This window comes from Rhipicephalus sanguineus, unplaced genomic scaffold (genome assembly GCF_013339695.2).
Source record: "Rhipicephalus sanguineus isolate Rsan-2018 unplaced genomic scaffold, BIME_Rsan_1.4 Seq91, whole genome shotgun sequence".
Taxonomy (NCBI): domain Eukaryota; kingdom Metazoa; phylum Arthropoda; class Arachnida; order Ixodida; family Ixodidae; genus Rhipicephalus; species Rhipicephalus sanguineus.
This window is the reverse complement of record NW_023616271.1, coordinates 33,806-47,821: the sequence shown is the minus strand read 5'-3', so window position 1 is coordinate 47,821 and position 14,016 is coordinate 33,806.

Genomic DNA, 14,016 nt, shown 5'->3' with positions numbered 1-14,016 from the left:
GTACTGCGTCTCTTTCTGACGGTTAGGGTATGTGGAAACAAGCTATTAACAAAAACTGGGCATTTTTCAATACTGCAATGTGATTAGGGTGGCATATGTGCCAAAACCAGGATATGATTATGAAGCACGCCATTCGAGTGCGATAGCGTTAAAGAGCTCGTTTCGCATAAATCCCGCTGTCGGCGTCGACGTCGGTATCGGCGTCGTTGATTGTGAGCGAAAAATCATCTTATCCGTGACCGAAAAATCGAGAAAGCTGCAAATGAAATAAATAAGAAAAAACTTCGGTTTGAGTGAGAATTGATCCCAGGCCATCTGCATGGCAAGCTGGCGTTCTAACACAGAGCCAGGCTGTTGCTTGAAACTGCTTCGAAAAAAAAAAAAACACTATATGAATGTCATCTAGTTGAAGGAGGCTCCTTAGCGCACGTAATATTGCGTGGCAGAAGCGTAGAATCGCGACAGGCATAAAAACATGTGAATTGCACAAGGAGTGGGAGTTTTAAAGGCCCACCCATTGCAAAGGGCTAAGACATATTTCATCACCAGCAGCTGCAAGAGCATCAACAAAGTGAGCAGCTGCGTAGGTTCGCGTGTTGCCTTACGGACGCGTAGTGGGCCCTTTGCTGATTCGCGAAGGGAAGAATTATGGCGTAGTGGGCACTGAAAAAAATTTAATTGCAGTAGGCATTCAGAATAGTTTGAAACGGTCAATGTTACCAGTACAGTCGTTCATTTCTTACGGCACGATTGAGGCATGCACCGAGAACAGAATCCAGGCTAGCAATTGACAAGGCGATGCGTACAGGGCCCGATTACGCAATCGCGTTCTACTCTTGCCGAAGCGTTCTAGTCTTGGCGAAGACGCTTGGCGAAGCTCAAGCGTCTTCCAAGTTTTTTGAGCGCTATAGAGCCAGTGTCAGTGTCGCATGGCATAAACTGCCGTAGAAGAATTTTTTTTTATTTCTTCAGACGTAGCACTCATATGCCGATGAGCGTCTTTCTCGTAATTTAAACGGCGGTCAGTCACATGGTGACCTCTGCGAAACCACCATGAAATAACAGAAAAGAGAAGAAACAGTCCGTGAGACTCCATTTTATACGTTTAGTGTGCGTTCACGTACAGTCGAGGTAACGCCGGGGTTTCTGTTGTTGAACTTTTGGCATACGATGAAGTCAAATAGCGAGACAACAGTTATAGGTCTGGTCACGTGACAGCACGATCTGTTGACACGTTATCCTTCCACCGTCGCTTCGCGGAACGTTGAGTAATCCTGTTCCCACTGTCTCTCGTTCTGTCTTTCTGGCGGAAATCACGCGTCTAGTGTTTGAAACGTACCTCCACTTCTCTGCTAGCAAACACTGCCACGCGTTACTGCAAGCGGTGTGCACAGCGCATAGCTATGGTACGCGCATTGTTTCACACCTGTCGACGTGAGCCTGACAGCGGCATAAATCATCCGACACTGAGAGCAAGCAGAGTGCCTCCACGACGTACTCAAAGTCCGGCGTGCTTCTCGGCACACAGGGGAGATAGGTCTACGTGGGTGCACTCCGATGACAAATGCTCTCTCGCGCGCGGGTGTGCGCATAGTTCTTTGTCATGATGGGCTTTCAGGGCGCTTCACCACCAAATCGGCTTAGTAGTTGGTATTCTTTACTAAAGGCTTAACGCAAAGTTAGAGAGCTTCGCGCAGAGATTGCATGACGTTAAACTAAACAGCGAATTAAATTGGGATTTAGTAGGAGTTGTAGCAGGTCGCGAAAGTGCTATTTCTGAAATCGTTTGAATCAATGGTTCAACAATTGCTGCCGCTCAATTTGACGCCTATTGGGGCCACTTCTGTCACTACTTGTAACTTGCTGGCAAGTTATCTAAAGAGTGAAATGCTGCTTATGACATATCAGATAGAATGAAGCTAATGTGACAAAAAAAGAAGACTGAGACACCTACTGACAACACCTGCCTATTGTAAGACGGATGTTGTGACAGTTGGTAATTTTCCTGCCAAATCAAAACGAAAGGCTACTTTCCGCGGTTTAGGCAAGTGTATTGTATATTGCTCGGATTAGCCAATTTTGTCCAGTTCCACAGATCTCTCATTGCAGTACAACGGTAGCATGTTTTGTTTCATGTAGGAACACTGAATGCATAAATATAAAAATTACATGCCTTTGTTGCAGCAACCATTAGGGCCCTCACAATGGACAAGCTGATACTATGTCTTTACGCGGCTATGCAATTCCTTCTGTGCAGGTTTAGCATGGCAGACGATAAATGTGGGTTTCAAAATGTGCACATCGCTGATCACAGAAATGCACCGTAGCAGTCAGTCTAGTGTCTCTCGTAAAAATATTAAGCTGCGCGCAATTATCGTATGCAGCTAGAAGTGTCTGAAAGGCACCCATCGGTCACCGAAGTTTCATATTGGTGAGCACGAACCTCACTGTATCATGCGGCACTCTGAATATATTTACAGTAGTACAGTATTTACAGTAGTTTCTACGAACTGCCACGTGACAAATGCGCAGCGCAGTGACCGTTGTTGCAACACAGCAAACCCAGTACGAGTGTTATGCAAGTTTTTGACGCATCAATATGAAACTGCTGCGCTGGAAAGCTATAGTAGACATCAATCAAAAGTGGCACTGAACTCTTCAACAAAACGCCTGGGTGGGGCTTTCGTTATTGCGGTGCAAACTCTGTGTCATGGCAACGAACCGACTCACAAAAGTGTTTCTCGCTTTATCGCGTTGCGACCTCTTTACCAGCTATGCCTCGGTATTGATCTTCATGCTTGGTTTCATTGCGTAAGCTAGAAGTACACCGTCCATCTTCACAAACTGTTTGCTGAGGATGATCGAAGAGTTATCTGCAAGGAAAGAGCAAATAACGTATGCGGTTTTCTAATGGACCAACCAAGACGGCAGCGCCTCTTACCATGATTTTTGGCATTCTTGGGCCTATTCGGGTCTTAACGTGACTGAATTCCAAATGTTTGATTTAAGAATACTGCAAATGGCGAAACAGTTACCATTTACGCCATGGCTGTGGAAGCTGCAACATGCAAAAAAAATGAGTGAGCAGATTTTCGGGTAAACAATTGCCGTGTCTATGGAAAAGAAAGAAGAAAAAAAAGCGGGAGTAGGCGTATTTGTGTAACGTCAGAGAGTGCCATGGTTTCAGCACTCCACTCTTACACCCAATTTTCTCTCTTATCTGAAAAGGTAGGTGGTATGGTTGGTGAGTGGTGTCCTGCTTTTCCTTGATGTAACTCCGGTCCACTAGCGTAGGATTCTTATCTCACCACGGTATTGCCTCAGCCTGATGACCTTCTACGATGTACGTAACTACTCGTTGACTCACGCTTCGTCACGAGTGCGACTTTGCGCACTTGAGAGCTTTATTCGGTGCTTCAGTAATGCTCCCCAAGAAAGGACATCTCACGAATTGATTTTCTCTATCTTACTGCACCACTTTATGTGTGGCAGCGTATTTTAGCGCGCATTCATTTTATGAAGTTAAACTCTGCAAAGCTTTCAACTACATGCTTCAGAACGAATGTGCGTGCTTGTTATTCTTGAAGTTAGTCCATGAAAATTTTCGGAATAAAATTGTTTCCTATTGCAAATGATCTTAATACATTGCGTAGCTTTTATGGGTTTATGGAATAATTTAACAAGACACTCTACCAACTCTGTTTTAATTTCTGTTGACAGATTTTTTTACTGAAGTTTACTCGTGTTTTACGATAAGAATTTATTATGACGACTAAACGGCGAGAAAAAAATATAAATGCCTCTCAAAACTTTTACACGAGATGTTTTGATCACTGCTTCTCACGGGTAGCAATATGTAGCTTTCACTATATGCAATCATGGCTCTGCACTGAAACAGATGCATCAAGCAGTGCAAAGTTTTCCATAACAGCTTCTATGACCTCTTCCAACGGTGCGGGGGCCAAGCAAATGTAAGTCAATATATTACTCAAATAAGCATGCACTATATATGTGACTTGAAGAAGGGCTCCCATTACCTCTCAAGGAACCACCAGGCATGACCGCGTCCCAATAGTCATACATAATCCGGACCAGTGTGTCGCAACAGAAGGAAAGCCGTAAACGAAAAGCAAAAAAAAAAACATATTTTTGACCGGAACGAAAACGTAACCGAAAAGTTATCTATTATTTCGTTCCGGAGTGAAACAGAAATTTTTTTATTCGTTTTTCTGTTCACAAGAAAACTTGGAAGTCAGGAACAACTGAGGCCATGCAACGTGAGCAATTATGCATATCTCAGGGTACAGTATTAACGCGTACCCCAGGCAGGAATTCCAAAGCAAAGATGAGGTGAAATTGTGCGAAAAACGAAAACAGTGGCAAGCAGAGATGTGTATATTAACGCAAGTGGATTTTTACGCGCTTGTAACGCAGGCCACCGTGGAAAGAGCGTAGTCGGCACTGAAGTTTGTTACAGCAAAGGCTGTAACAAGATCACAACAGCCGATTTTGGCGCCATAGTTGTCCGCCACCGCCGGTGTCCGTAACCGTTACCGCGTGAAATAACAAAAGATTTGGCAGATCCCACTTTTTGTGGGAATCGGTTTCATGCGAAGCAATCAGCGAGTAGTCGTCTATGCTGCATTTTTTTGGCTCTGATCCAAGTGTTCGGAGGTGGATCGACGTGGTTTTGTAAGCGTAGTAGCTGTGTGCACATCGTGGCCTTACCATGCACGTCAACTACACTGGCATTTAAAGGGTAACTTAAGGAGCACAGACGTGAGTATTATCGAAACGAAGGGAACTTTACTGTGCGGTGATGTGAATATCATACGTAACTTTCGTTACCGTTTTCCTCCGGGCTCGACCAACGCTTCAATATAGCTTGCTGCATCAAAAGAATGCAAATGTAATGTTTATTAGACTTCTATGAAAGCGGAGCCAACACTGTAACCACAATTGACGTTAACCTGGAATGACGCCTGTATCATAGAAGAACATATGTAATGGTTATTGTTTTTGTTTTGTAAAATTGAATAGCCGGCCCTACAATCAGAATTGTTGCTGCTCCGACATTGTGCCTGCATAGGGTCTTTTTCCAAAACAGTTTCAAGACGTGGCGTGGCTCTGTGGTAAAATACTTGACTGCCACTCAGAATGCTTGGGTTCGATTCCTGCTGGGATCCTGACTTTTCTTATTTGCATTCGTCGGGTCAACGCTGCCGATGTCAGTTTTTTTTATACTCTCGCATTTAAATTACCAATTTCTGTTCTCGGTGTTCCTGGAAAGATATAAACTGTCAATCACCTGTGGTGCTTACCATTGCCCGTGGTATACAGATATGCGCCACACGTGTCTGGAGGATAGGGTTTGACGACGTACGCGACAAGATTTTCACGCTATTTATGTCATGACTAGACAGTCATATTCGCCAAACCCTCTTACCTTCCCATGCCGATTTTGGTCTACACCAAGCTAAGGAGGTAATCACGATTGAGAGCAGCCAGACGTAGGCGGCTAGATAGATTGATAGATAGAAATGCTCAAACGCCCTTGGTTTCGCTAAGAAATGCTCCGCATTTAAAATGAAATGAAAAACAAATTTCTAGGATCGGATGGGATTTTAACCCGCGCCCTCTGCGTGGCAGTCGAGTATTCCACCACAGTGCCACGCTGGTGCTTGTAACTCCTTCGCAAAAATACTCTATACAGGCGTCATGTCGACCAACGAATCATGTTAACATATGTAATATAGCGTGGCAGAAGAGTAAAATAACAACCTGACGCCACAAAATGCAAATTGCGGAACGAGTCGGTCGTTGAATGCTTCTAACCCCTTACAAAGGGCTCAGCCATAATTCTTCATCAGCCACAGCACAAAGTGCACATATTGCCTTACATAAGTGTAGAGGGTACCACTATTCTCCGAAGAATGCCGAAAAATGGCATAGTGGGTGCTTCGCTACTTCAGAAAAATTACGGTGATATATGTCGCACGGGGTTCTTTGCGTGCGTACTTGTATTAGTGGCCCCAAGAGAGTCTACAACGGGCTCTAAAAAGACCGCTCTTCCAGCTTTCGCTGTTCGCGCTGCGATGCGTGTTCCGCGCAGGCCTGGCGATTTTTTTTATCAGAACAGCGGTCTCGAACATCAGAGAGTACACTCAATGACGTGCAGCTTCTGAGATCGTGCTTACTCCTTTGGCACAAAGCACGGTAAAAAAATGGTAAAAAAATGCCACTAAATGGTATCAGTGCTATGAGAAAGCCTGGATTTCACTTGCTAAAGGAAAAGGGACAATTGCTCTATAAGGGTGATCAAAGGTGTGTTGTTTCCCTACGCTCTTTTGTCAGAAAACGCGGACCTGAAAAAAGCATGGCCTGCATTGTGACAGGCGAAGGTTCATTGTGCAAAGAAATATAAGCTTTGCTAAGCCTGGTGCAGCTCCATTACGTAGAAAATTGCGCTCAATGCGGAAAATTGGCCCATGAAGGCATTCTTTGCTAAGAAGTGTTTCAAACCAAAATACTAAAAACATCCGACCTGTATTGGAGCATTAGTGCCCGTGGAAGCCTCGAGAACACAGCAACGACCATGAAGGAAAAGAAAGGAAAGGCAGGAAGGTCAAGCAGACACGAGTCAGATTTGCTATACTACGCTGAGGGAAGGGGATTAAGGGAGGGAAAGCAAGAGAGACAGAAAGAAGGGAGCACAGACAAAAAAACAATACACGCGAGCTTAAACGACCATGAAATTTGGACTACATAACTTGAGGTTGTCTTCGCAAGGTTGTGTAACAGCGTTTGGTAACACCAGACATCCTTGGGTAACAATTATCTAAATTAACGCACAGTAGACAGTAGTAGCATGGACGTACATAAACGCCAAACATTCTTTTAAACCTCCTTGGTAAACACTCGCAGTTCCATATGAAAATTTTTATGCCATGTAACAGGCGCTCAGGCATATTTACATCGTTCTCCGCTAATGCTGCCTTCGCTAAATACATTATAATACCTTCGTGCCCTGGGCGCAACGTAAAGAAAGACATCGCTCAAATAATTTGTTTTGCAGGATATTTGTACTATAAATAGAAGGCTTCATGTTCAGGCTAAGCATTCATCAGAGTATTTTCTTAAGCTAAGAGAGCTTCTAAAATCATGGACAAACACTGCCTACACAATTCACGCAGGAAAAGAACTTTTTCGAACTCCCTTAGAGACAGTGGTCTTATTGAAATACTTTAGTTAGTTCAGTGCTGCATGTGTTATGCATGTTTTGCATCTGTAAAGTACTCTGTATACTGCGTCATTTCTCATCACACTCATCGGGAGTGGTGTACAATCTTTACTGCTGGGGAAACCTCCCCAGAACCCATTACATAGCCACCCTCTCTCTTTCTCTCTCCCTCCCTTTCCCACCCCGCTATTACTGCACACTGATAATATAAGTGAGGTTACAGCTCTCACGAAGATACGTAGCAGAAAACAAAGAGGCGAGGATGTCGTTTACCCAAAAGCGTTGGTCTTTCGCATCGTTCTCCATTACATTTTCGTTGAACAGGTATTTAAAGAACGGTGCCATTATTCTTAAGTCTTAATCAACAGGTTATTGAGTGCTTACAAGAAAGCCACGTGGCAACCTCCTGTAGGCGTGCCCAGTAGGAAATGCAAAGCAAACAAATACCAGTGCGGTGCTGAACGCTGTCAGCCCACTTTATGTGTCACAAGCATTACGTTTTCATTCGTAACATCCTACTAGGTCTTTCGCGATCTTCGCACACAGCACCGCCATCCCTCCTTCCTCAGTAAGGTCCGCGCAGAAAGGAAAACAGAACACCATGCCGCGGCTGATATAAGGAGAGCCTAAATGATGGCATCCGAGCAACGGCAAACAGAGACAATGTTGACCGTGCACCGAGGGGAAATCGAATTTCCACGAACCACCACTGTCCCGGATACCAGCTCCCAACATACATCGTCTTCTTCGCGGACGAGGTCCATTCGTTCGTTCTGCAGCGCAGACCCTGTCACGAACAAGCGAGGGAAAAAACTGAAGTCAAGCGAACGACTCTCATTGCCTGACAGAAAAACCTGCAAGCACAGTACTGCAGTCTAACAGTGCAGGGATAATTTTTCACTCCTTTGTTTTTTTAATTCCCTTGGCTGTGCTGCTTCTATTTCCTACAGGAAAAGCAACAAAACTAATAAACCTATTTAGGGATTGCGCGACCCTCGCAGGCTCCTCTAGCGTGAGGGCTTGAAGCACTTGAAAAAAGATAACAGTGCGGAAACGTTGCCATGTATGATCACAAAGACGATCCACTGCATTACTTATCCATGCCTGCGAATATTTGATTTCATGCGTAGGTTTCCGCCCTCTTGTGTCCCTTCACCCTTGCACCCCTGCTTGAACATCAAACACAGTGACCTTTCAGGTGATTTCTCTGTGTCGGCGCACTCGGGTGCGCCTCATTTTAACCAAGGCAATCACTATTTCACAACAACTCACTGTCTCGTACATCACATTTCTCTCGTAAGACACGAAAATCTAAGGCTGCGTGAGGGCTTTTTGATCCCACTGATCGTCGATGTATACGGGCCCGGGAGCCAGCATTACTTTCTTTGCGTGCGCTCATTTTATCCACAGCATCCACATTGCTGCAAGCTCGGTTGATGACTACTGTCGTATTAGAAATGCTTTTGTTTTGACGGGCAGCTTTACTTTGACCGCGCTGGGTGAAGGCTGCCCTTAATAGGATGAAGCAACGTACATAATTCACGCTGTATATCATCAGCTTAGCAGAAACATTGCTTTTCCCTGTGGCGCCAAAAGTGCCAATGAATGTAATAATTGAAAATGACAAATATGTGTTATGAGTTTTACGATTGTATCTAGGCATGAGCGCACAAACGCGAACAGTTGAGTTCATTCTGAAACGAACACGACCACCACCGATAAGGCTAGAATGTTCGATGACGCATGTATAAATGCCGACGCGCGTTACCGCACATCAGACTATCGACGGCCGACGCTCTGTTCGCCGCTGTCAGTGTACAGCGTGTATCGCTTGCAGTTTGACTTCTCGTTTACCGGACACAGATTCGCCCAAATAAAGAGTTTCGTCTTATACACGCCGACTGCTGCCTTCTCCAACGTCATGACCACGTGACAATAAATATAAAAGCCACAAAGAAAAAACCGGGAGATCCCACGCACTGTGGGAATCGATGTAATGCGAAGCAGCCAGCAAAGAGCTGCATACATCGCATTGTTTATTTTGAGCCAGATGAAATCATTCATGCCATGGCATCTTGTTCACCATATGTCGCATGTTTGCCATGCACGCGTGCATGCACAATGTGGTATAAATCATGCCTATGAAACGTATGTTCTGGTATATACACTGCATGACCGGTCGTTTATGTTCATCACGCACTCCTGTCATGCCATACCAATTTTGGTATATATCCAGTTATCTAAACGGCCGGAAGCGCACCATAACAGTGTCATGTAAATCATACCGTACATGACATGCATAACATAATTCGCATGTTAGGACCTTTCATTTATGTTCGTCATACAGTCACATCGCACAATACCAATTTTGGTGTATATCAAACGAGCGAAATGGCCGCGAGTCCACCATGAACGTGGCATGTAAATCATGCCGTACATGACATGCATGTCATGGTTTTCATGTTACCACCTGTCATTTATGTTCGTCATACATTCGCGTCACGCAATGCCAATTTTGGTGTATATCAAGCTAGCGAAACGGCCGCGATCGGACAATGAGCATGGCATGTAAATCATGCCGTAAATGATATACATATAATTTTCAAGTTACCACCTGTCATATATGTTTGTCATACAGTCACGTTGCGCAATACCAATTTTAGTGTATATCAAGCGAGCGAAACGGTCGCGAGCGCATCATGAGCGTGGCATGTAAATCATGTCGCACATGACTTGCCTGTCACAATTTTCATGTTAAAACCTTTCATTTACGTTCGTCATACAGGCGTGTCGCGCAATACCAATTTTGGCGTATATCAAGCTAATGAAACGTCCGCGAATGCACGATGAGCGTGGCATGTAAATCATGACATGCATGTCATGGTTTTCATGTTACCACCTGTTATTCATTTTCTTGTTACAGTCACATCGCGCAATACCAATTTTGGTGCATATCAACCTAGTGAAACGGCCGTGAGTGCGTCATGAGCGTGGCATGTATAAATTATGTCGTGCATGACACGCGCGTCATGATTTTCATGTTACCACCTCTAATTTACGTACGTCATACAGTCGCGTCGCGCAATACCAATTTTGGTGTATATCAAGCCAGCGAAACGGCCGCGAATGCACCATGAGCGTGGCATGTAAATCATGACATACATGACATGTATGTCATGGTTTTCATGTTACCACCTGTTATTCATGTTCTTCATACAGTCACATCGCGCAATACTAATTTTGGTTTATATCAACCTAGCGAAACGGCCGCGAGCGCGTCATGAGCGTGGCATGTAAATCATGATGTGCATGACACGCGTGTCATGATTTTCATGTCACCACGTGTCAGTTATGTTCGTCATTTAGAAATGTCTCGTCACACGAGTTTTCGTATATATCCGTTCATTTAAACGGCCGCGAGCGCCCCGACACCATGTCATGTAAATCATGCCGCACATGACATGCGTGTCATGATTTGCACGTGAGGACCTGTCATTACGTTCGCCATGAACTCTTGTCACGTCATACCAGTTTTGGTATATATGAAATTAACGGAATGGCCGCAAGAGCCCCGAGGCCGTGGAATGTAAATCATGGTGTTCATGGCATGCATGTCATGATTTTCATTTTTGACCTGTCATTTATATTTGTAATACGATCATGTTATTCCATACCAGTTTTGGTATACATCCGATTAACGAAACGGCCAGGAGAGCAGAAAGTCGTAGGCGGCTAGATAGATAGATAGATACGCTCAAACTCGCAGAAGTTCGCTAAGAAATGCTTCGCATTTAAAATAATTCTGAAGAATTATTTTCCGAAGCCCACGGCCGGGGATTCGAACCTGCGACCTCTCGCTCCGCAGCGCGCTGCGTTAGACAACTCCGCCAGGCAGCATGCATCCTCCAATATACTTACGACGAGCTATTTATATACACCATTTACCGCTGGCGCTGTACGCGGAGCTCTAAGGTGCTCAGCGTGTTACTATCACCCGGGAGACGGTGCGAAGGGCCCGCTTTAAAGGCCATCGGCCCGCTCGTGTTTCGCCGCAGTATGTGAAATTTGTGCTCCTCCTGTGTGGGTTCTTTTCGTGCGTCGTTCGTGGTTGAGCAGCGTGCTGTAAGTTTCGAGCTGCTTGCCGCTCTTCGTCTGACATTCTAATTTGTTGTTATCGCGTTCATTGCTTCGCCCTTGCGGCGAAACATTTTTTTAAAGGTGGCTTGAGTGACAAGTAACACTAAGAAGCATCGCAGTGGAATTTTGTTCCTTTTGTTAAACGTTGTAGATATTTTCGGACCACGAAGGTAGTGTGTCCGAGGCTAATAAGACACCTATTTCATGCTGGTCCTTACGCATGCAGTCCTGAATCGATTTAGTAAAACTATCACTTATTCGTAATGAATAAGACGCTTGGCTTTGAGCATGCATACGTTCATTACTACCGTTATATTGTTGTTCTGCGCGCAGAGCGCGCAGTGTATTGAAGCGCTGCCTGCCTTGCCCCACTGAACAGTGCGGGGCTTTGTGTGTGTGCGCGTTTGTGTGTGTGAGTGTGTGTTTAGTGCTGTGTGCGACGTCGTTCTCGAACAGCGGGGTGCCTTCGGTGTCACTAATGGTTCCGAGAACTGTGGGCGGACCCCTCGCCACGTGCGAGGCGACGCCGCGCGAGAAGCCACGAACCGCTCCTCCTCCTCCTCCTTGTGCCAGGGCGCGAAGAAGGCCCGGACTTCACGCCTCAGTCTGCCTTATTCAGCCCAAGAATTCGCACCGCTTTTTGCGGTGTCGAGTGCTTTTCTCAACTAAACTTTGCCATTGCTTTGTATAACCCAGTGACCTAATTAAAAGTTTTGGTTTAAAGAAGTTAATTGTATTCGACCCGTTATCTGGCTGGCTAGCTATGCGACTTTTCTGATTCCGTTGGAAAAGTCACCGCGAGGCCAGCACAGTAAAAAGCGAAGTCATTCTCCCATCGGCCGCCAGCATCACGTCCGCCGGCAGTGCATACGTCGCTACAGCAAGACCATCGGCTTGCTCAAGACCACCACGTACTGCAAGGACACGGCATCGCTCCAGTGATGACCTGCTGACGGCACAAAGGGCAACGACAAGGTAGGCTCATTCCATGACATCTATCAGCTTAGCTTCGTTGACAACATGCGTCCGCTCCGCACGAGACACGTTGTGAAGGAAGCATGGAACAGGACAAGCTGACAGAGCATGACCGCAGAGAACTGCACCGCATTAGAGCACGAACCTGCGGCGATCAACGTTCGTCCGCGCAGAGTAACTACACTCTCAGCAAAAGCTACAGAGAATTATGAAGCGAGCTGCGAACAGCATCGCCGTAGAACAGACGCTGCATGGGAGTGCGTCGAGGCGGCCATCCTCAAGCTATCCAACGCGCACGAAGAGGCTGTCGACATTATCGCTGCGCAGCTTCGTTCAAGCTATGAGCGATACAAGAAGATCTCCGACAAGTACACTGCTTTCTTGACCGCTACGGAGACGCAGGCAAGTCGGAAAGAGCTCGACATGTTAAGTGCGATAGACGCGGATCGAGACATGATAGTGAAAGAGAGGCTTCGAGAGACCACGGAGCAAGCGCGCAACCTCAGAGAGGAAACTGCGTCGAAGCGCTCGCTATCGGTCAGTTCAAGAGCTTCGTCAGTGTCACGACGCTCGCGTTCCTCGACCATGAGCATAGCTGCAGCACAGGCGCGTGCGCAGGCAGACGCCGTCAGAGTCAGGGCAACCTTCAGCCGTAGAGAAGCTGCTATGCGCCTCGAGAAAGCGAAGATTGATGCCGAACTAGAAATCCTGCATCACGAAAGAGAAGTAGCCGTCGCAGAAGCTCAAGCAAATGCTTTGGAGGCAGCTGCGGAGCAGGATGGCGGGGAGAGGTCACGAGTGATGCCTTCCATTGATCCAACCTTACGGACTGCGAGCTATGTAGCCCAACAGGAAGAATTAAATGTCGGGAGGTTTCCGTCGCCTCATCCACCTGTTGTCTCTATGACAAACCGCGATGAGAATGACAGCGTCCTTTCAGGAGCTGCTGTAGCTCACAACGGTCCGACGGGCGTTCGTGTCATTCAACCTCCGCCTATTCATGAGGTAGCGCCCGACGGTTCAAGCACGGAGCTGGCTGGTGTCCTGAAATTCTTGTGCCGAAGAGGATCTTGTTTCGGGTGGCCTCACCGAAGTTTGATGACCAGCCCGAAAATTATCGCGCCTGGAAATCGTCCTTCAAAGGTGTCACTCGTGATCTGGGTCTCTCCCCTCAGGAGGAGTTAGATCTACTTATCAAGTGGCTCGGCCCAAGATCTGCGACACAGGCACAAAGGCTCAAGTCTGTGCACGTGGAAGATTTGCAGCAGGTTTGAACACCGTGTGGAAGAGGCTAGACGGCACCTATGGTTGCCCTGAGGTGGTGGAGGACTCTTTGCTAAAAAGACTCGAAGATTTCCCGAGGGTGTCTCACCGGGATGCCTTTAAACTTCAGGAGCTTAGCGATCTTCTCCTTGAACTTGAAGTTGCAAAGGCGGACCCACATTTGGCAGGTCTCAGGTACCTAGACACCGCAAGAGGAGTGAATGCTATCGTCGCAAAGCTCCCTCCCGGTCTGCAGGAGAAATGGATGTCGGCAGGGTCAAAATACAAAAAAGAACATCAGACTGCATTTCCGCCGTTTTCCTTCTTCTCAAAATTCATAATGGATGAAGCCGGTATGAGGAACGACCCAAGTTTTAAGCTTTCGCGCGATACGCCAGCTG